This window comes from Neovison vison, chromosome 1 (genome assembly GCF_020171115.1).
Source record: "Neovison vison isolate M4711 chromosome 1, ASM_NN_V1, whole genome shotgun sequence".
NCBI classification, from domain to species: Eukaryota; Metazoa; Chordata; class Mammalia; order Carnivora; family Mustelidae; genus Neogale; species Neogale vison.
This window is the reverse complement of record NC_058091.1, coordinates 218566089-218586458: the sequence shown is the minus strand read 5'-3', so window position 1 is coordinate 218586458 and position 20370 is coordinate 218566089. Positions and strand designations below refer to the sequence as shown.

The 20370-nt window shown below is 44.3% G+C and overlaps 1 long non-coding RNA gene across 1 annotated transcript in view; it reads left to right on the top strand.

Moving 5' to 3' along the window:
• Window positions 1–5842: 5842 nt before the first annotated feature.
• Window positions 5843–20370, top strand: part of LOC122918725 — a 126592-nt gene continuing 112064 nt past the window's right edge. Inside the window, exon 1 of the long non-coding RNA XR_006386670.1 lies at window positions 5843–5928. This is a non-coding gene — a long non-coding RNA (uncharacterized LOC122918725). The remainder of the gene's footprint in view (window positions 5929–20370) is intronic.

The following is a 20370-nucleotide window of genomic DNA, read 5'->3' as shown; positions in this document are numbered from 1 at the left end:
GGGTGTTATAGGAAGCTGAGATCCTCAGTGGTAGCTTCCTGAACGTCCCATAATTCAAGACTACTTGGACACTAATGACATTTTCCCCTGACTTCTGCTTCCTCAGCTTTACTGACAATTCTTTAAGCCTCCAGTTCCCTGAATTAAATCCCTTCCTTGAAATACCTTGAGTGGTCCCTGTGTTGCTGACCAAATCCTGATTTGCATAAGAATTGTACATGTGGGCATGTCAGTCCCTCCTAGAATGATGTCTCAGAATCTCTCAAAGCATGTTAGTTTTCAATGCAGTCTGTGGAAGATCGCCCCTCAGATTTCTGAGGAGTGGGGAAACACCTTGCCCCTCATCAGCTTCTGAGAATCACCAGTGTAAGGATTTTATACTTTCACACTAAGCTTGAAAGAGAGGCAGAAGGAGTTGTCTCTGGAGGTCACAGTCTTCAAGGGCCAGCACACTTCATAATTTACATTATAGTAAAATAATTGCCAACCCCACTGCTTTTAGATTACATAGAAACAGCAGCTCACCTGGCAGTCTAGGCCACTATGGAATGTTCTGCTAGAATGTGAGCTCTGTGCAGACAAGGACTGTCATGTTCCATCCCAGTGGCTGTGACTGGGCCTGGCATGTAGCAAGTTTTAAAATAATTATTGTTTAATTAGTGAATGTACTTATGTTTCTCAATATTTTCTCTTTATTCGCCTATATCCCTGTGAACTGCAGTCAGATTAGCTGATTTCTCCATCTCAGCCATCTTCCCTTTGTTTTTTCTGTCCATGTGCTCACCTCCTTGTCTCACTTTGTAGCTCCCTCCCTCTTCTGCATCTTCCTTTGTTGGAATCCTAACATCTTTTAAGGCTTGTCTCAAAAACTACACTCTCCACAGGTCTTCTGAGCTTGGGCTCTCAACTAGATGGGATCTTCGAGCTCTCATGTACTTTTTGAAAAAAGTAGTAACTCCATTTTTTTTTTTTTTAAGAGAGGGAGAGAGAGATGTGGGGGGAGGGGCAGAAGGCAAGGGAGAGAAAGATTCTTCAACAGGCTCCATGCCTAGCGTGGAGCTTGATGTGGAGCTGGATCTCATGACCCCAAGATCACAACTTGAGCCTAAATCAAGAGTCAGATACTTAACCAGCTGAGCCACCCAAGTGTCCCTAACTTCATATTTTAGAACAGGCTTAGGTATAGAGAAAAATTAACAGACAGTAGAGAGAGTTCACACATTCTCCCCACCCCTGTGCCGTTTCCCCTATAATTATTATATATTGTGGTAAAATATATATAACATAAAGTTTAACATTTTAATAATTTTTAAGTGTGATTTTCTGTGGTATTAAGTACACTGATTGTATAGCAGTTACCACCATCCTGAGCTTTTTCATCTTCCCAGACTGAAACTCTGTACCCCTTAAACACTAAATACCCACTCAACCTTTTCTCAGTAACCTCTCTCCTCCTTTCTGTCTCTGTGAATCTAGAACCTCATATAAGTGGGATCAAACAGTATTTGTGTGTGTGTATGCCTGCCTTATGTCACTTAGCATAATGTTCTCAGGAGTCACCCATGTTGTAGAGTATGCCAGAATTCCATTTCTTTTTTGAGGTTGAATAATACACACACACACACATACATATATGGTTGTTTCCGCCTTTTGACTATTGTGAATGACACTGCATGAACTTGGGTGTATAAATATCTGTTCATGTCTTTGCTTTCAGTTCTTTCAGGCCTATCCTCAGAACTGGGATTGCTCGATCCTATTATAGTCCCATGTTTGACTTTTAGAAGAACCTCTATACTGTTTCCCATAGCGGTTGCACCATTTTGCCTTCAAATCAGCAGTCCCCAAGGGCTCTAATTACTCCATATCCTTCCAATACTTGCTATTTTTCTGTTTCCCTTTTTATTAACATCTTGCATTCACTGTGATATGTTTGCGGTAATTATTGAATAAGTATCAATATATTATTACTAACTGAAGTCCACAGTTAACATGAAGGTTTACTCTCTATATTGTACAGTTCTTTGGGTTTTGGCAAATGCATAGTGATGGGTTCCCACCACAACGGTATCAGACAGAACAGTGTCTCCGCTCTAGAAATTCACTGTGCTCTACATTTTCATCCCCCTCCCTCTGAAACCCTGGCAACCGCTGATCTTTTATTTTCTCTATAGCTTTGCCTTGTCTAGAATATCCTATAGTTGGAATAATATAGTATGCAGCCTTTTCAAATAGGCTTTTTGCCCTTATTAGTATGCATTCGAGTTTCTTCCTTTTTCTTTTTCTTTTTTTTTTCTTTTTTTTGCTGCTTGATAGCTCATTTATTTTTACTTTTATTTTTTTGAAGATAACACAGACAGACACAGTGAGAGAGGGAACAAAAGCCAGGGGAGTGGGAGAGGCAGGCTTCTGGCTGAGCAGGGAACCTAACATGGGGCTCAATCCCAGGACTTTGGGATCACGACCTGAGCCAAAGGCAGATGCTTAATGACTGAGCCACCCGGGCACCCCTATTTTTATTATTATTTTATTATAATATTCCATTTTATGGACCTGTCACTGTTTACCCACTCATTCACTGAAGGACATCTTGTTTTTTTCCAGTTTTTGGCAATTTCTCATGCACTTTTTAACCTGCTGTCATACTGACAAAATTCCACCCATGTTACAGTTTCTCTAATGTGCAGTTTCATCAGGCCCTACCTCCTTTACTGCATTATATGATACATTCCCTGATAACAGAGCCTGATATCTTTTGCACATGATTAAGCATAAAGCACCAACAAAGTCTCCTTGCCCATAATAGGTACTCAGCAAATGCTCTTTGAACTGAATAGAGTTTTCAATTTCTCACCCTGCTGGAGGACCTGGAGCCATTAGGGAAGATTTTTCAGACTTATGCGAGTTGCAGGCCAAGTTAAGACAGCTTGTCATAGGATGGGGAAGACTTGTCATTGTCTGTTCTTCAAGGGCAGTCGCGTTAACTCTGCTAAGGTTCTGATTAGACTCTCACACCAAAGAAAAGTTCAAGTTCAGCTTTTGGCTGAGACTCCTGCTGAGATATTTTGGAGCTGGCCTGGTAGCCATGAGTGGTGCAAGAAAAAAGAAAGATGTGTTCTGTGGAGCTGGGGGTTAGAGCATGGAGCCCATTACAGCCCATGGGGACAAGGCCAAGGGGGTACACACAGAGACCCCATTCTCATGCCATCCCTACTTCCATCTAGCCCTGTGAGAAGCATTGCACATGTAGCTGGGAACATCCTAGCTTGAACATCCTGCTTCTCTATCCACTGCCACAGAAGCACAAGAGAGCACAAGACTAGACACAAGAGGACAGGAGGACAGATCCAGGAAAGAGGTCTCCAGAGTTCCAGAAGCAGGCTCATGGCCACTGGGGAAGGGAATCCTGCATATATGTTGGATGGGTTAGAAGGGGAGGCCTGAGGTTCCTATGGGCACCACCCCCACCCCACTAAAGTTCTCATCCAGTGAGAAGAGGCAAAGAGGAAGCAGGGCCAAAGCAGGGGTTTCCAAAGAGTAGGGTCTAGGGCAGAGGTTGATTGCCTAGGTCTAAGTCAAAACTAAAAGAAATGTCACTGAGATGCTTGGAACAAAAAGCAGACCAAACTCAGGACATGCACTATAGGTCAAAAACTAATACAGCCTCCCTTGAGATTTGGAAAGAACCCATAGCTTTTTGTTGTGGCCCCCCTTTTATCATTGAATAGAGGGTTTCCTTGTGAGTTCCACTGTGCAGTGTGAGTGGGGAATAGGGGTAAGGTGGGGGCAGTGGTATGCAGGAGCAGGTTCACACCAGCCCAGCAGAGCCAACTGTTACATTTCTGTAAATCTGGGGAGCCATTTGTGAATCCCAGCTATTATTAGAAATTCATACAGAATTACATAGCCTATATAAACTGACAGTCAAATGATACTGAAATAAAGGAAATGAATGTACAAGACATCACTTCTTAGTTATTTTACTACCTTCGCTATTACCTATGCTCTTGGTGTTATCTCCATCCACCGTCCCTCTGCGGTAGAAGCACTGTAGAATGATTTACTGTTGCACATCTCTTCCCGGGTCCACATTAGGTAACATTGTATTGACGGCTTGGAATTGGCCATGGTGAGAGTATTTATACTGTAAAAACTGGCCAACACCACAGATCAGGGTTCTTTCCCTCCCTGGGTAGATGGTTGTGGAACAGTCACCAGGGCAGCACTGGTAGGGGTGGGGTAGTGATAGGGGAGACAACCAGTTGGGAGTCCATCATTGTAGTCTCTCTACTTTAAAATGGTCTTTTTTCTAGACAATTTAATCAATTCCAAGTTCCAATTTTACTCGCAAAGCTCTCTAAGTTGCCTTTTCCTGATTCCTTTCCTGATTCCTTTCCTTCTCCTCTCCCCCCTCCTCCCAGGGAGTATCTGGGTGTAGGGGTAGAGTAATCCTTAGACCCTTGGATCCTCATTGGTCTCTGCTTATGTGACTGGACTAGTGCTGCCAAAAGCTGTGGCTGGTGAACTTGGGCAACCCCTCCTGGCTGACTCTTGAATTCCTACTTTGACTCTGCTTCGCACCATGGATCATTCTAGGCTTGATTCCTGATGCAAGAAGTGATCTTTCCTAAGGCCCTGGCTATAGTCCTCCTTCTCTTTTCCATCCCAGTCTCTGCTGTCCAGGTTACCAACTACCATCAGCTGCCCTCCAGGCAGGAAGGAATTTCTGGTTCCTTCCCTGACACATCAGAAAGGCTTTGATTGTCAGAGCTTCTCTGGAGGCAAACACAGGCTGTCTAACTGTCTACCATGCCTCCTCTCTTTCTCTGCTACGCCCACTCTAGCTATCTTGATAACCTGGTGGCTTCTGCCCAGGGAGTTCTAAACAGACCGGGGGGGGGGGTAGGGGGGACACAGAGGCCCCTCTTTGCTTTTGACCAGAACTTCAACCCATCTTTTGTTATTATTTTTGAGAGAGTGCGAGCAAGCAAATAGGGTGGGGAGGGACAGAGGGATAGAGAGACAATTTTGAACGGGTCTAGGACCTGCACGCAGCCCGACATGGGGCCTGATCCCACGACCCTGAGATCATGACCTGAGCTGAAATCAAGCATTGGACACTTCATCTACTGAGTCACCCAGGAGGCCTCCGACCTCCAACCCATCTAAAACCACCCCTTTCCCTCTGGGTTTGGTCACAGAGGTGGCCGGATGTATAATCCTTGCCTTCTCCTTCCTCCCTTCCCTTCCCACTCCCCAAAGGTGGCATGTAGGGCCGTCTTTCCCCTTCTCCATCAGAGCCCACTCTGAAGTCTTAAGGCCTCCTTCCTGTGGTGGTGGTCACCTCCACCTTCCCCGGAGGCCAAAATGGCAGATAGGATTCAGAGAGAGAGAGAGAAACAACAAAGGGAAGAACCCAAACTGTCATCCCTGTTCCACAGGCCGGAGTGTAGCTTGTGTCAAGTCAGAGTCTAGGTACAGAAGGTTATGAATGGGGCGCCTGGGTAGCTCAGTGGGTTAAGCCGCTGCCTTCGGCTCAGGTCATGATCTCAGGGTCCTGGGATCGAGTCCCGCATCGGGCTCTTTGCTCAGCAGGGAGCCTGCTTCCCTCCCTCTCTCTCTTTGCCTGCCTCTCTGTCTACTTGTGATCTCTGTCAAATAAACAAATAAAATCTTTAAAAAAAAAAAAAAAGAAGGTTATGAATGACAGCTACGGCTTTTCTCTTATCACCCTTACTGCTGAGGCTTTTTCTTCCCTCCACCTGCCACCCCCTCCTTTCTCGTCATCCTCTTCTCTGGTATCAAGGACATCCTGATCACATGGATAAACAGTTGAAAGGAAGCAGATCTTATAACAGCTCATCCTGTAGTCTCAAGATTCTCCTTCCTAAACAGAGATGGTTTACCCTAGGGTCTGTGCAAAAATGAGTGAGTCTGACCTTCCAGGGTATTGGGGTTTGCATCTGTGTCTTTCTACTGGAGGAGGCCATGTGCCGTGGTTCCTGCAGAAACCAGGGCTGGAGGCAGAGCTGGGGAGTCAAGTGTGGTGCTCAGAAGAGCCTAGAACCCAGGTTGGGAATGGGGAACAGATCTCTACGTAGGTCTGCATGAGAGCGACGGGACTGGCCGTGAGGGCCAGGAAGAGCTGTGGGTGTCAGGCTCTTCCTTTTCGGCGTAGTAAGGGACTGCGACCTCGTCCTGTGATTCCTGGTGCAGTGCTCCTCATGACAGTCCTCTGGGCTTCTTTTCTCCCTTCCTTCCTTTTTTTTTCTTTTTCGAGCTGCAGAATTCTAAAATGTAAGAGATGAAAGCAAGGCTACTGTAGGTGTAATGGAGGTAGAAGGCAGAACCCCTGCCCTATCTCACAGTTTTAGAATCTTTCCCCCACCTCCCACTCCTCCCAGCACAGCTCAGAAAATCACAGCAAAGAGAGGCACTGCCTCTCACTTTCCATACCTTGAACTTGTTACTATAAATAAACCGGGAACGTTACCACGGCAACCTGTCTGTTTCAATTGCCCCTTATAGACCAGATTAGCCAGGATCGATCGTGCTTCCTGAATGCAGAATGACTTTCCCTTTATAACAGAAGTCGGGACAGATTATAGAATAAACCACTGGGAAACAAGGTCTGAGTCACGCTGTTAAAATTGTTAGTCAGCCGCTGCTCCTAACTGCCCCTGGGCGGGGAGGCTGTGCCTCCGTGCCTTCTCTGAGCCTATGGTCTCCAGGCTGCTGTATGAGTCACTGCTCCCTTCCGTGGCCTCTTCCCTGGCAGGTGCTTCCCACTGTTCTGCATGTGTCATTAGAAAGGACACTTCTGTCTGTAGCATCCTGCCTCTCCGGGCTCAGCTGTCATGTGACAAGAGACTGTCTTCGGAGATGGACAGATTTTAAATGACACTCCCCAAGCGGGCTGGCAGAAGCAGACCCCGGAGCAGATGCAGACCCGGGCCTCACCCCAGCAAGGAGCTGATTAAGAGGCATTAGTTATCCCTGCAACCAGTGCCAGTCTGCTGTTGTTCCCGAGGACACAGAGCAAGGAATTCTTCCCCTGCAAAACCTGGCGGAGAGGCTATGGGAGGATGGGAGGGCTTTCCTTCTTTTACTTAAGATGCAGACACTCCTGGGAAGGCAGCAATGTAAGCGAATTCTCACTAAGATAGCAGGCTGGAGTCTTCCGGGGAAGAATGGAGAAAGAGGGGGCCCTCATGCGCCTCCACCATCCCAGGTCCTTTACCGACACTGTCTGTCACCTAAGTCCTCCCAACAGTTTTGGCAGGGCGTATGACGCGTGCCTTGCGATATCTTCTCATGTCCTTTGTATCATACCCCGAGGCTGAATGCTTCCGCTTTGCTGTTGGGGTGACCCAGTGTTTGGAGTTTGGGCTAAGGCAGGCTTGTGTTTGTGTCCCAGCTCTGTCCCCATCTGAGAACTGAACTGTAGGACTTTGCATAAATTATTTGTTTGTTTGTTTTGTATCTGACATTTACCGTCAGTCATTTGATGATTTTATGGATTGTTTCACCAGAAAAAAATTGCATGATATATTATTTTGTGTACGATTTCAAGGGTCCAAGAAGCCCCTGTATTTAGGTGCTCCTGGTAGACAGTAGGGGACCAGAGAGGGGGTTGAGTGGTGGAGATCCAGGAGAGGCAGAGCAAGTGGCATCAAAGAATTGAGTCATCATATCTGAACTAAGTGATTTCGCAAAATTGTTGGAATTTAGTGCTTGAATTACATCTCCTAGCCGGGAACAGTAGCAATAGATTGATTTCTGGTACCATTTAAGATTTTTTAATCTAAAAAAAACCACAACACATAAAATCTACCAATTTAACCATGTTTTAAATGTACAGTTGAGGAATGTTAAGTTTATTCATATTATGAAAGAAGTTTTTTTTTATTTTTTTTTCTTAAGATTTTATTTATTTATTTGACAGACAGAGATCACAGGTAGGCAGAGAGGCAGCCAGAGAGAGAGAGGAAGGGAAGCAGGCTCCCCGCTGAGCAGAGAGCCCGACGCGGGGCTCAATCCCAGGACCCCGGGATCATGACCTGAGCTAAAGGCAGCCCCATGAAAGAGGTTTCTAATTATTTTTTCCATCTTTATCTAGTTAACAACTCCCGACTTCCCCTTCCCTCATCCCTTGGCTGCCATCATTCTACTTCTTGTTTTTATGAATTCAGCAACTTTAGATCCCTCCTATATGAGGACTCGTACAGTCTTTGTGCTTCTGCGATTGGCTTATTTCACTGAGTACAGTGTCCTCAAGGTTCACTCATGTTGTACCATGTGACAGAATTTCTTTCCTTTTTATTTTTATTTATTTATTTATTTTTTAAAAGATTTTATTTATTTATTTGAGAGAGAGAGACAGTGAGAGAGAGCATGAGCGAGGAGAAGGTCAGAGAGCGAAGCAGACTCCCCATGAAGCTGGGAGCCCGATGTGGGACTCGATCCCGGGACTCCAGGATCACGCCCTGAGCCGAAGGCAGTCGTCCAACCAACTGCGCCACCCAGGCGTCCCTTCTTTCCTTTTTAAATTTGATAATAATATCCCATGGTTCGTGTATTCCACATTTTGTTTATCCATTCATTCCCTGATGGACATTTGGGCTGTTTCCACCTCTGGCTATTGTGAACTGTGTTGCTATGAACACAAGTGTGCAAATATCTCTTTGGGATCCTGCTTTCTGTTCTTTTTGATATATTCAGAGATCCAGAATTGGGATTGCTGGATCCTATGGTAGTTTTATTTTCAATTTTTTTAGGAACCTCTAGACTGTTTTCCATAGCGTCTGTACCATTTTACATTTCCTCTAACAGTGCAAAAGGGTTCTGATTTCTACATATCCTTATAAACACTTTTATTTTCTGTCATCCGCCAAGCCCCCATCTTTACTGAAGTGTAATTGACAGATAAATTGTAATATATTTAAATTGTACATTGCAATGATTTGACATGGATACACGTCATGAAAGCATTTCTACCATCGGGTTAATGAGCACAACTATCGTCTCACACATTTACCTTTTCTTTGGTGAGAACTTAAGTTCTATTCTCTTAGCAAATTGCAATTACACAATATATTATTTTCAACTATGGTCACCATGTTATACATTAGGTCCTCAGGTTTTACTCATCTTATAACTGAAAATTTGTGCATTTTACCAGCCTCCCTCTCTTTTCCCCATCCCCTAGCCCCTGGCATTCATCATTCTATTCTTTCTTTCTATGAGTTCAACTTCTGTTTTTTGTTTCTTAGGTTCCACAAGTTACCGATACAATGCAGTGTTTGTCTATCGCCATCTGACTTACTTCACTCTGCATAATGCCCTCTGGGCATATCCATGTCACATTGGACATGATTTTCTTCTTTTTATTTATTTATTTTTAAAAGATTTTATTGATTTATTTGACAGAGCGATATAGAGAGAGAGTGTAAGCGGGCAGAGGGAGAGGGAGAAGCAGGCTCAATGCAGAGCAGGGAGCCAGATGCGGGGCTCGATCCCAGGACCTTGGGATCATGACCTGAGCTGAAGGCAGAGGCTTAACCACTGAGCCACCCAGGCACCCCTAGGATATCCCTCTTTTTAGAGGTTGAGTAATATTCCATTGTGTGTATCTGTGTGTGTATGTATATATTATATATATTATTATATATATATTTATATACAGGTATATACATGCCACTTTTAAAATCCATTCATCTGTCATAGACACTTGGCTATTATGAATAATGTAATGAACGCGGAAGCAGAGACCTCTCTTTCAGGTAGTGATTTCATTTCTTTTGGATATATACTCAGAAATGGGATTGTTAAATCATGTGGTAGCTCTGTTTTCATTTTTTTTTTTTTTTGAGGAAACCTCATACTCTTTTTCATAGAAGCTATTCCAGTTTACATGCCCAGCAACAGTGCAACGCAAGTGCTCACCAGCATTTATTTCTTTATCCTTTTTTTTTAGTAAATGTGCTGCCGAAGTGAGCACTCTTTATCCTTTTGATAACAGATATTCTTTTTTTTTTAAGATTTTATTTATTTATTTGACAGAGAGAAATCACAAGTAGATGGAGAGGCAGGCAGAGAGAGAGAGAGAGGGAAGCAGGCTCCCTGCTGAGCAGAGAGCCCGATGTGGGGCTCGATCCCAGGACCCTGAGATTATGACCTGAGCCGAAGGCAGCGGCTTAACCCACTGAGCCACCCAGGCGCCCCTTGATAACAGATATTTTAACAGAGTGAGGTAATATCTCATGGAAGTTTTGATTTGCATTTCCTGGTTGATGAGTGATGCCAAATACCTTTTCGTATACCTGTTGGCTATTGGTATGTCTTCTTTGGAAGAAGGTCTCTTCAGGTCCTTTATCCATTTTTTAAAAATTGGGTTATTTGGTTTTGGCTATTGAGATGTTTGAGTTCCTTGTATATTTTGGATACTAACCCCTATCGCAAATAATGGTTTTTGCAAATATTTTCTTCTACTCCATAGGTTGCATTTTCATTTTGTTGACGGTTTCCTTTGCCATGCTGAAGATTTTTAGTTTGAAAACTCCCTCTTTTTTATTTTTGCATTTGTTGCCTTTGCCTTTGCTATCAAATCCAAAAAATCATTGTTAAGGGTGATGTCAGGAAACTCTTATTCTTCCTCATTTGAGTGATTATCGCACTCAGCTTATGGACGGGCGTGGCCCTCCCCCCATCATATCCTCCTTCACTGTTGGGGTCCTTTTTTCCTCCACTTGGTTTTGGGCGCCAACACAGAGTCTTCCTTTTCATCTATCAGTGTGTAATCTTTGAGCATAGGTAGTGTCCCGACCATGGCTAGCCTCATCACAAGTAGGCATTATTGATCGACTCACAGAAAACGGCAATTTTCCATCTAAAGGTTTGAGTAGACATGCCTGTGTGGCGGTGCACAACTGCCTCATCAGTGGAACTCAAGACCCCACAAGGACACAGAGGAAAGGCACTTGGCAATCCCAGGACGCTTGATGAATTTTATGAAACCCAAAATGAAGGTTAGTTATCTTACTTTGTCCAAGTGCTGACTGGATACCCAAAATGAATGCTTTTTTAGGGTAGCTCTGACAGTTTTGACCTCTTCCAATGGAAAGGTCTGCTTCATATCAAATTAAGTTAGAAAGAGACCCCAGAATTTTCCTCTCAGTAATTTGGGCCCCCTTTTAGGTTAACCCAAGGAATTATTTTTGTGAATAGTGTTTTACTGGGTTGGGGTAAAGAGGTCTCAGTCAAGGTCAAGGTGACTGTACGTGTGTTCTTACACCACGGCCCATGAGTTGCAGATGTTGCAGAAGTTGTCTGAGGCCCCAGCCTTGAAGCTCCCCTGTTGTAAGGTGAGAACCATTGGCTTGATAAGATAAACCACCTCTTCTCTGTAACTTGAGGGAACCCCTTTAAAGTTTCTTCAGGTTTCTGGGTTGCTGTTTCCGAGAGAGCACCTTGATTTCTGGGTTCTCAATTTTTGATTGATTTCTCATTTTTCAATCTGTCAAGATTTTGAAAGCATCATAAATGATAGGCATTTCCCCTCAGTGTATCATGATAAGAATTGGAGATAAGTGGTATGTTATTTCAGGAACATGATTCGCGGTAGAGAGGTAGATGATAAAGCTATCAAGAGAGGGGAAAAAATAGTAACCGAGAATGTAGCACCCACACAGAAAGGGAACAAGCCACAGAGGAGACACAGCTGCTTTGGGGGAATTTCTTGCTTTGTTTAACACGACAATGGGTGAAAAAGCTGATCAGAACAGAAAAGAAGCGGTTATTGTCCATAACGCTGGTGGCAACAGAAAAAGAAAGGCCATTGCTCTGGAGCAAAAGGTCGATCTATTAATCCGCTACACTTGCTAGGTGTTCAGGTGTTGTAGCAATCCATTTATAAAACCTCCCTCGATTAGTAAAAGTTCCACAAGAAAATGGCTTTGGTGAGTTTGAAATCCTCTAATCTGTGACCTCTTGTTGTTGAAAATCGACCTTGTGCTCTGGAACCAAGCTGTAATGGGAAAATATAATGGGAAAACAGAGTTTGGGATAAAGAGGAACAATGGCTTTATTGCTTTGCCTGGCAAAGGAGGCTGCAGCAGGGTGATGCCTTCAGATGGCAAACCCGCCTGCAGAAAGGACTGGGGGGGAGGGCACTGATAAGGAAATATGGGATCTGGCTGGTCTTGACAAGAATTGTGTCCTTGTTCATCAATGTCTTCTGAGTGGGACTAGGCTCCTGAAACAAAGGCTAAGAAGGGAGGCGGGAAGGTTTGTAGAAGAGAGGAAAAGAGGAGAGGAAAAAGGGGACTTATTTTAAAACCAAGCTTCGCTGAAGCATTAGGGCAGCTGTTTTGATTTTTGCTCAACTTTATTCTTTTTAGTGGTTTCATTATTTCCTATGAAGCAATTTTGATTTTAAAACAAACAACAGAAATCGACTGCTCCCAATTCTGGAGGCTGGAGAGTCCAAGATCAAGATGTCGGCATGGTCATTTTCTGGTGAGAGTCCCTTTCTGGTTCACAGCTGGCACCTTGAAGCTGTGTCCTCGCATGGTCGGATGGTCTCTGAAGCAACCTTTTTTTAAAGATTTTGTTTGTTTGTTTGTTTGTTTAAAGAGACAGCATGAGAGTGGAAGGGGGAGCAGAGGGAGAAGGAAAAGCAGAGTCTACACTGAGCACAGAACCCAATATTGGCTCGATTTCACAACCGTGACATCATGACCTGAGCCAAAGTCAAGAGTTGGATGCTTAACTCACTGAGCCACCCAGGCAGCCCAGGAACAACCATTTTTAAAATACATTGTTTTGATTGTGTACGATTTCCTAAGAATTACAATTATTTCAATGACAACATCGTAATAGAATTAGACTTCATTTCCTCAAGGCCAGCTATAAAATTTGGGGGGGCCCTGCACAAAATCGAAATGGGAGGGGGTCTTTTGTTCAAAAAAGCAGGAAAAAAGTGCTGGTAAAGGCATGTACTAAAAGATGAAGCTTTTTCCTTTCTTTTTTTTTTTCTTAAAGAAGATTTTTCTTTTTTTCCCACAGTCTCTCTTGTCCTAGTTTTTCTTTTATTTGCTATTTCATGTTGTTCTAAGTGAAGAAAGATTAAAATTTTAAATCGTTAGCATGAATTTTACAGTTCATCTTTATATGGTACAGTCCTAGTTTTAAATGCAAATACAAGAACATTTAACTTCCACGCAGTCACCAAATCACACAAGTTGTGTTTCATAGTTCATACATGCATATGTATTGTGTTCTTAACCAGAAGAGTGGACATGCTGCACCAAATGAGCGCCACTGTTTTCATTCAGATGTGTGCATTTGACCACCATTCTCTGCCTTGGTCTTACTAGTGAAGAGGGAAGGTCTGAAGACACAGGAGTGATGGGGTGATGACGGACTGCCTTCTTCTTCCTTACAGGCCAGCATTTTGGGACTGAGTGTTGAATTAATATGGGGGAAGTAACCTGTAAGAAAGTGAGAAAGGATTCGATCCTGGTCCCTGGTGGTTTGTGTTCCTTAGAATGCCTTTGCCTTCTTTCTGCACTGGAAGCGCAAAATGTGGTTTCAAAGGAAAATGTGGCTTCTGGGGGCTGTCAGAGCCTCTGTTTCTCAGTCACAGATATAAGAGTTGACACCTAAAATGAACCATTACTGTCCCCAAGAGCATAAGGTAATAAGGTCAGGAAAACGGTCTGTGTGTGTCCCTGCAGCCTTGATAATTCTTTGAGTCAAGGTTAAATCCCCTTGCTTGATGGTGTTGGATCCAGGTATGGCAGGAGTGTGTGTGAGTGTGTGTGAGTGTGTGTGTGTGTGTGTGTGTGTATGAGAGAGAGAGAGAGAGAGAGAAAGAGGGAGACAGCACAAGAATGAGTGTGTGTGTGAGAGAGACAGAGATGAAGAGTGAGAATAAGTGGGGGGAAGTGACTGCAGAGGACACATTTCTCTTATAGACAATGTGCTCTCCGTCTGCATTGTTTCCTCCCTGTCTTCTTCCTAGGGGCTGGGCAGTTCCTTAGGCACAAAGTTTAGGAATCTTGAAAGCACAGTGGTTAAGACTTAAGGCCGTGGAGTCCAGAGCCATGCCATCTGTATTTGAATCCTGGATTTGTTGTTTACAGACAACATGGCTGCCGCAATTCACTTGCCCTCTTTTCTGTCAGTGTCCTCAACGGTCGGGTGGGGAGGGTGATGGAGTCTTGCTCGCAGGGCTGTGGGAGGAATAAATGCATTGAATCATGTCAAGGGCTGCAACAATGCTGGGCACTTGATAAGGGCTTGGTGTTGATGTTGTTTTTCACATGGCGGGGACTCAAATGTTGGACATCTCTTCTTGAAGATTTGCTCTTATGGATCATGAGGTTTGGATATGGGAGAGAAAGAGAAATGAATACCATCCCAGCTTTGTTTCAGTAGAATAATACTATCCACAGATGGTATTAGAGAAGGAACAACCATCAAATCAAGGGACATGTTTTTCCAGATGCTGAGAGAGGTTCCTCACTCAAGTCTCATGGGTAAAATCACATTAGAAAGTTGGGCCCCTGGGTTCAATGGGGCTGGATGGCAGCAGCTCTGTGGGGTAAGGAAGGGTTTAGTGGATCTTGAAGGGTATAATGCCTTGAGGGGTTTCCTTTCTGGAGAAGGAACTGGCTGTCAGGACCCACTTTAGTCTCCCGATGTCCTCTCTTGCTCGTAGCTCTGCTTCTGGTCTGGTGCTGGTGTCTCTGAGGTTGGCACCTTTTCCCTTTCCACGCTGATTCTGGGTAAGCATGGGCATCCTTCAGACTGGGTCGCATTTCATGCAGCATTCCCAAGTAGGTTGGGGTTGGTGCCAGGATGGACTGTGGGCTTGGAGGAACAAAGCCAGAGGCTGACGTGTGCACGGATGCACGTGTGGCGTAGAGGGTTTGGAATGCCTGGAAGAATGAGTGGATCAAGTGGTATTTAACTGCAAAGGGAACATCTAGGGAAGGGAAACTCCTCCTCATCTCCAACCCTTATCATATTTCTCTTTCCTCTCTCTGATGTTCGTGAACAAATCATCCACTAAAAGCTCAGGAAACACTGACTTACGTCATGGATGCTTATTTCCCATCTTCGTGACCTTTAAAATGGAGCCCAGGTCCCCGATGGGTGCTTAGGCTGTTTGGAGAATGAGTTCAGTCCTTGCAATTATTTTACCAGATGGGAAGAACTCTCAGCCTCTCTCAGGACCTAAAGACTGCTGCTGATCTCAGAATGTTTTATCCCCTGGTGGATTAACCGTTGTCAGGCATACTCCACTTCCCCCAGCTATCTGCTTCCCTACAGACTAGTCTGGTAGTGGGAGTTTGCTAAGAGGGGTCAGAGGTGCAGGTGAGTGTGAGTGTGAGTGGAGGTGCACAATTCTGTGGAGGCATGGGGTGCCTTTCCAGACCTAGAGAAAGATGACCTTAGAAGGATCTCTTAAATTTCCTCCTTTTTCTTTTTCTTGTTTATGAAGAAGAGAACTTAATGGCACAAACCCCCTATATGAATCTCAGAGGATATGGGAGTAAGGATATCGGAAGAAGGTGGGGCTGATTTTAGATTTCACTTTGAACTTGAAGGTGAGAGTAAAGAAGGAGAGAGAGAGAGAGGGACCTCGTATCCTCACACTCCTTCCAGAGGTGAGGTGGGCATCTCCAGAGCTGCAGAGGGTGACGGTACCCGACCTCCCTGGCTGAGCATCCCTGGGAAGCCTCTGGGGTATCACTTGGTCTGAATGTCCAGCTACTCTGGCTCTATGGGAGAGAGCCTTGGGAATGGAGAGCTGGGAACTCCTCCATCAGCTGGGCTTTCCAGGTGACACTTGGCAGCCAGCGGTGGTCATTTGCATTTTCACAGCCTAAGGACTGGAAGGGCTGCTCGCAAGATGTTCTCTGCAGATTTTCAAGTTCCTGGATTCCAGAGCATTCCCCAGGGCACTCCTGGTTCTCCTCTTCCATATGGTCACTGAAGCCAAGTTCACATTTCTTAATTATGAAGAAGGCATTTTGGAACTTTGATGCCTGTGGAAGTTATAATAGTAACAATATCTTGTTACAATAGTAACAATATCTTGTTACAATAGTAACAATATCTTGTTACAATAGTAACAATATCTTCCCCTCCCCCCTCCCTTTCTATCTGTTCTGCTTCCATTCATTCTTTTTCTCCCTTCTTTCAAGCTTTTGAGATATGTTAATTCCTGAAGGTAAAATAATGCTCAGTGGCCTGGGCCAGGCTTTGCCATCCAGTTTCTCGATGCTGAAGAAGGTGGAAGGATGAATTTTAGTTATGTTTAGTTAAGTTATGTTAAAGTAAGGCAATTGTCAGTGGCATGCTATGCATTAATTTTCTGTTGTCGCTGTAACAAATTACCATTATTTAGTGGTTTAAACAACACCCATTTATTGACTCACAGTTCTTCAGGTCGCAAGTCTGGTACAGGACAACTCAGTGGGTCCTCTCCTTGGAACCTCACAGGGATGGGCAGGGCTGTGTTCCTTTCTGGAAGCTCTGGGAATGAATCTGTTTCCAAGCTCATTTGAATTGTTGGCAGAATTCAGTTCCTTATGGTTGTTGGACTGAGGTCTGTTCCTTTGGTGGCTGTCAGCCAGAGGCTGGTCTTTTGCACTTTAAAGCTGCCCATTGTCCATTCCAGGATTTCTGTGTGGCCCTCTCTCATGCTTGGAATCTGTCTGGCTTTTCCTTTTTGTAGCATCTCGGTGACCTCCAGCCAGAGTAAGTTCTCTGTGTTTAAGGGCTCATATGATTAGAATGGGCCAACCTGGATTAATCTAGGATATTCTCTGAATTTTTAGGTCATTGATTAATAACCTTAATACCACCTTTCAGAGTCCCTTTCATGAATCATGTAACATCCACAGATTCTAGGGGTTAGGGCTGGACATTTTTTGGGGGGGTGGGCATTATTTGGCCTGCCATATTCTATAAATAATTTGTTGATTGTCTTGACTGCCCAAGTGTGAGAAACTGTTACAACCATTGTCAGGGGGTCTGCTTACCATTTCTGCTGGGTGCTGGGCAGGGCTGAAGAGAGAGAGTGAAGGAGATGGAAGCCAGCAGCGGGGTGGACATAAGACACTTTCATCTGACAAAGGGAAACAGAATCCTTTTATGAAGCTCATAAACTGCCTGGGCTACTAGATAGAGATAAATGTCTGTATCTTCCCTCAAGAAGGAACAATGGAGGCCCAGAGAAGTGACATGACTTGGTCAAGGTCAGTGGCGACACCAGAGCTGAAGAGTTCTGAAAGCAGCTGTTTTTCTTTTTTCCTTCTTTTTTTAAAAAAAATATTTTATTGGGACGCCTGGGTGGCTCAGTTGGTTGGACGACTGCCTTCGGCTCAGGGCGTGATCCCGGAGTCCCGGGATCGAGTCCCACATCAGGCTCCCAGCTCCATGGGGGAGTCTGCTTCGCTCTCTGACCTTCTCCTCGCTCATGCTCTCTCTCACTGTCTCTCTCTCTCTCAAATAAATAAATAAAATCTTTAAAAAAATATTTTATTTATTTATTTGACAGAGAGAGATCACAAGTAGGCAGAGAGGCAGGCAGAGGGGGCGGGGGCGGGGTGAAGCAGGCTCCCTGCTGAGCAGAGAACCCGATGCGGGGCTTGATCCTAGGACCCTGAGATCATGACGTGAGCCCAAGGCAGAGGTTTTAACCCACTGAGCCATCCAGGGGCCCGCAGCTGTTTTTCTTTTTTAAAAGATATTTTTTATTTACTTGAGAGAGGGCACAAGTGGGAGTGGGGCTGTGGGAGCAGAGGGAGAGGGAGAGGATGACTCCCTACAGAGCAGGGAGCCTGATGTAGGGCTCAATTCCAGGCCCGCAAGGTCATGAACTGAGTTGAAGGCAGACACTTAGACTAAGCAGCTCTATTTCAGATCTGCAAGGGGCAAGTGGGCTCCATAGGGAGATGGGCTCCTTGTTCACAGGCTTTGTTCTCTTATTTTCTCTGCTCACCCAGAGCTCCTCTTTGTCAGTCTTGAGACATCCAGCTCCCCGGGGTTTTGCATAAGGCAGAGCAAAGTGCCCTCAGGCTAAGAATATATCCACCCCCTCCCTTGGGCGATGTGCCTGGGAGGGGAGGGAACTGACTCACCAAGTCTCTGACTCTATGAAAAGACAAATATATGAAAAAACTACTGGATTAATGCATGGGGGAAAAATCTGTATATTTAGCACACGAGGGCAGAGTTAGCTGCTGTAAAGTCCTAAAAGGTGAAAGCTTATATTTGAAAAAAGAGATTTTTGTCTGGAATGTTTTAGACACATTCAGCTGTGTGGGCTCTCATATGGTAAGTGAGGCAGAGATGGGGGAAAGTTGTAGGGCAGGAAACTACCCTGTGTTGATCTTAGCAGCAACAGCAGAGTAGACTGACCCCCGGATTTGTCTGTGAAAAGCCAGGCATGGCTGGTTTTCTCACCAGCCAAAGAAACTCCATTTGATTCCCAGGACGCGTTCTGCTGATTCAAGCAAAATGCTTGGGTAGGAAGAAGCTCTAGCACTTGGCCTGCAGGTGAGCTGTGGGTTTGAGGCAGCCCATGAGAGCACCCTTCCAAGGAGGTCCTCAGCCTCCTGTTGTCATCCAGCCCTTGGGTGGAAGCCTGTCTATTCCCTGGAGCTCATTGCAGGGTGCTCTGTTAGCCACAATGGTATGGGTTTGGAGATTTCTCTAGGTGGAGCTGCTATTACTATTCTTTCCAGAAAGATCCTCAGGTTTCCTCCTGTCTGCTAAGTGGAGACATAGGTCTAGAGTGAACATGGGAGGTGTTCACAAAATGGTCAGTGTCTGTCACTGATGGCTTGACACGTACCAGTCAAGGGATGCAATTTGGGCAGTTTGCTCAGGGAGACGCACCGCTGGCTAGATATCCCACAGCCATTCTTTTCCGCCCTCCCTTGCTGGCAGAATCAACCTCTTTCTGTTGAAGATGTATAGTGAAGACTTATTCTCTAGTAACGTGTGTGGTAGTTGGGATCAATGGCTTTGGATCCAGGCTGCCAAAGTGTCTATCTCAGCACCACCACTCACTGTGACTTACTTAACTTCTCCCATGCCTCAGTTTCCTCATCTGTAAAATAGGTATAAAAATACTACCTCCCTAATAGATGGCTTTGAATAGCAAAGAAGTTAATGCATGTAAGGTGCTTATGACCGTACCCAGGACATACAAAATGTTCAATCGATGTTAGTGGTTGTTACTGTTGTCATTATGTCCCAGGCTGCCATGAAGCTCAAGTGTGGGCATACTACATGCATGCCACTGGTTGGTTGCACCTAAGAGAAATCTACTGGGAATTTCTGGGCAATGCACAGGAGGTCATGGACATTGTCCATTTTGGTTGCCATGGTCAGGTGATACCTGAAATTGCAGAAGCAGTTCCAGCCCTGGGACAGTCTGACTTTGGGTGTTTTGTTATTTGGGATAATAATTGTCTCATTGTTTATGCCTTCTACCACTTACAGTCAAAAACATCCTAACGGATCTACCTATTATTGGCACATAGGGTCTTGCTAGAGTAGCAGGGCACTTAAGCTATCTGTGGAATGAAATGCATTTGACACTATTGTTAGGATGGTTCTTTGCTTTAAAGTATTTTTAGAGAGTTTTTGCACAGTAATATGCTCCCATGGTAAAGACATCAAAAAGTATGAAAAAACTTCCCATGAAAAATCTCCTTCCCACATTGATCATTCACCTTCCAACTTCCCAGGCCCCAAAGGCCAGATGACCACTGTTTTTATTCTTTTATTGACCCTTGCAGAGACTTTGAAAATAAATATAAAATAAATGTCACCAACAATATGCAAATATATTGTTTTCTCTCTTTTGCAATATAAATGTTTGCATGCTATATAGATCACCTAGTACCTTGCTTTTTCACTTAATAGTTTTCCCTACCAATACATAAAGAGCTTTCTTATTTCTTTTCATAATTACAGAATACTTCATTGTGCATCTTTAACCAGCCTCCACTGACAAGTGTCTAGGTTCTCTCCAATCTTTCACTGTTGACTGCCATGCAATAATAAATAAACTTTATGTATGCCATTTTGTAGATATGCAAATATATCTGTAGGATAAACTCCCCAGAGTGGAGTTGCTGAGTCTCAGAGTACATACATTTGGAATTTTGATAGCTACTGCTAAATTGCCCTCCATATGGGTTGTACAAATTTATACTCCCCATCAGCAAGGTACGACAGTGCCTATTTCCTATAGCTTGGCAACAGAACATAATATCACATTTTGGATTTTTGCCAATTTTATGGTGAAAAATGTTATGTTAGGGGAGTTTTAATTTGCATGTT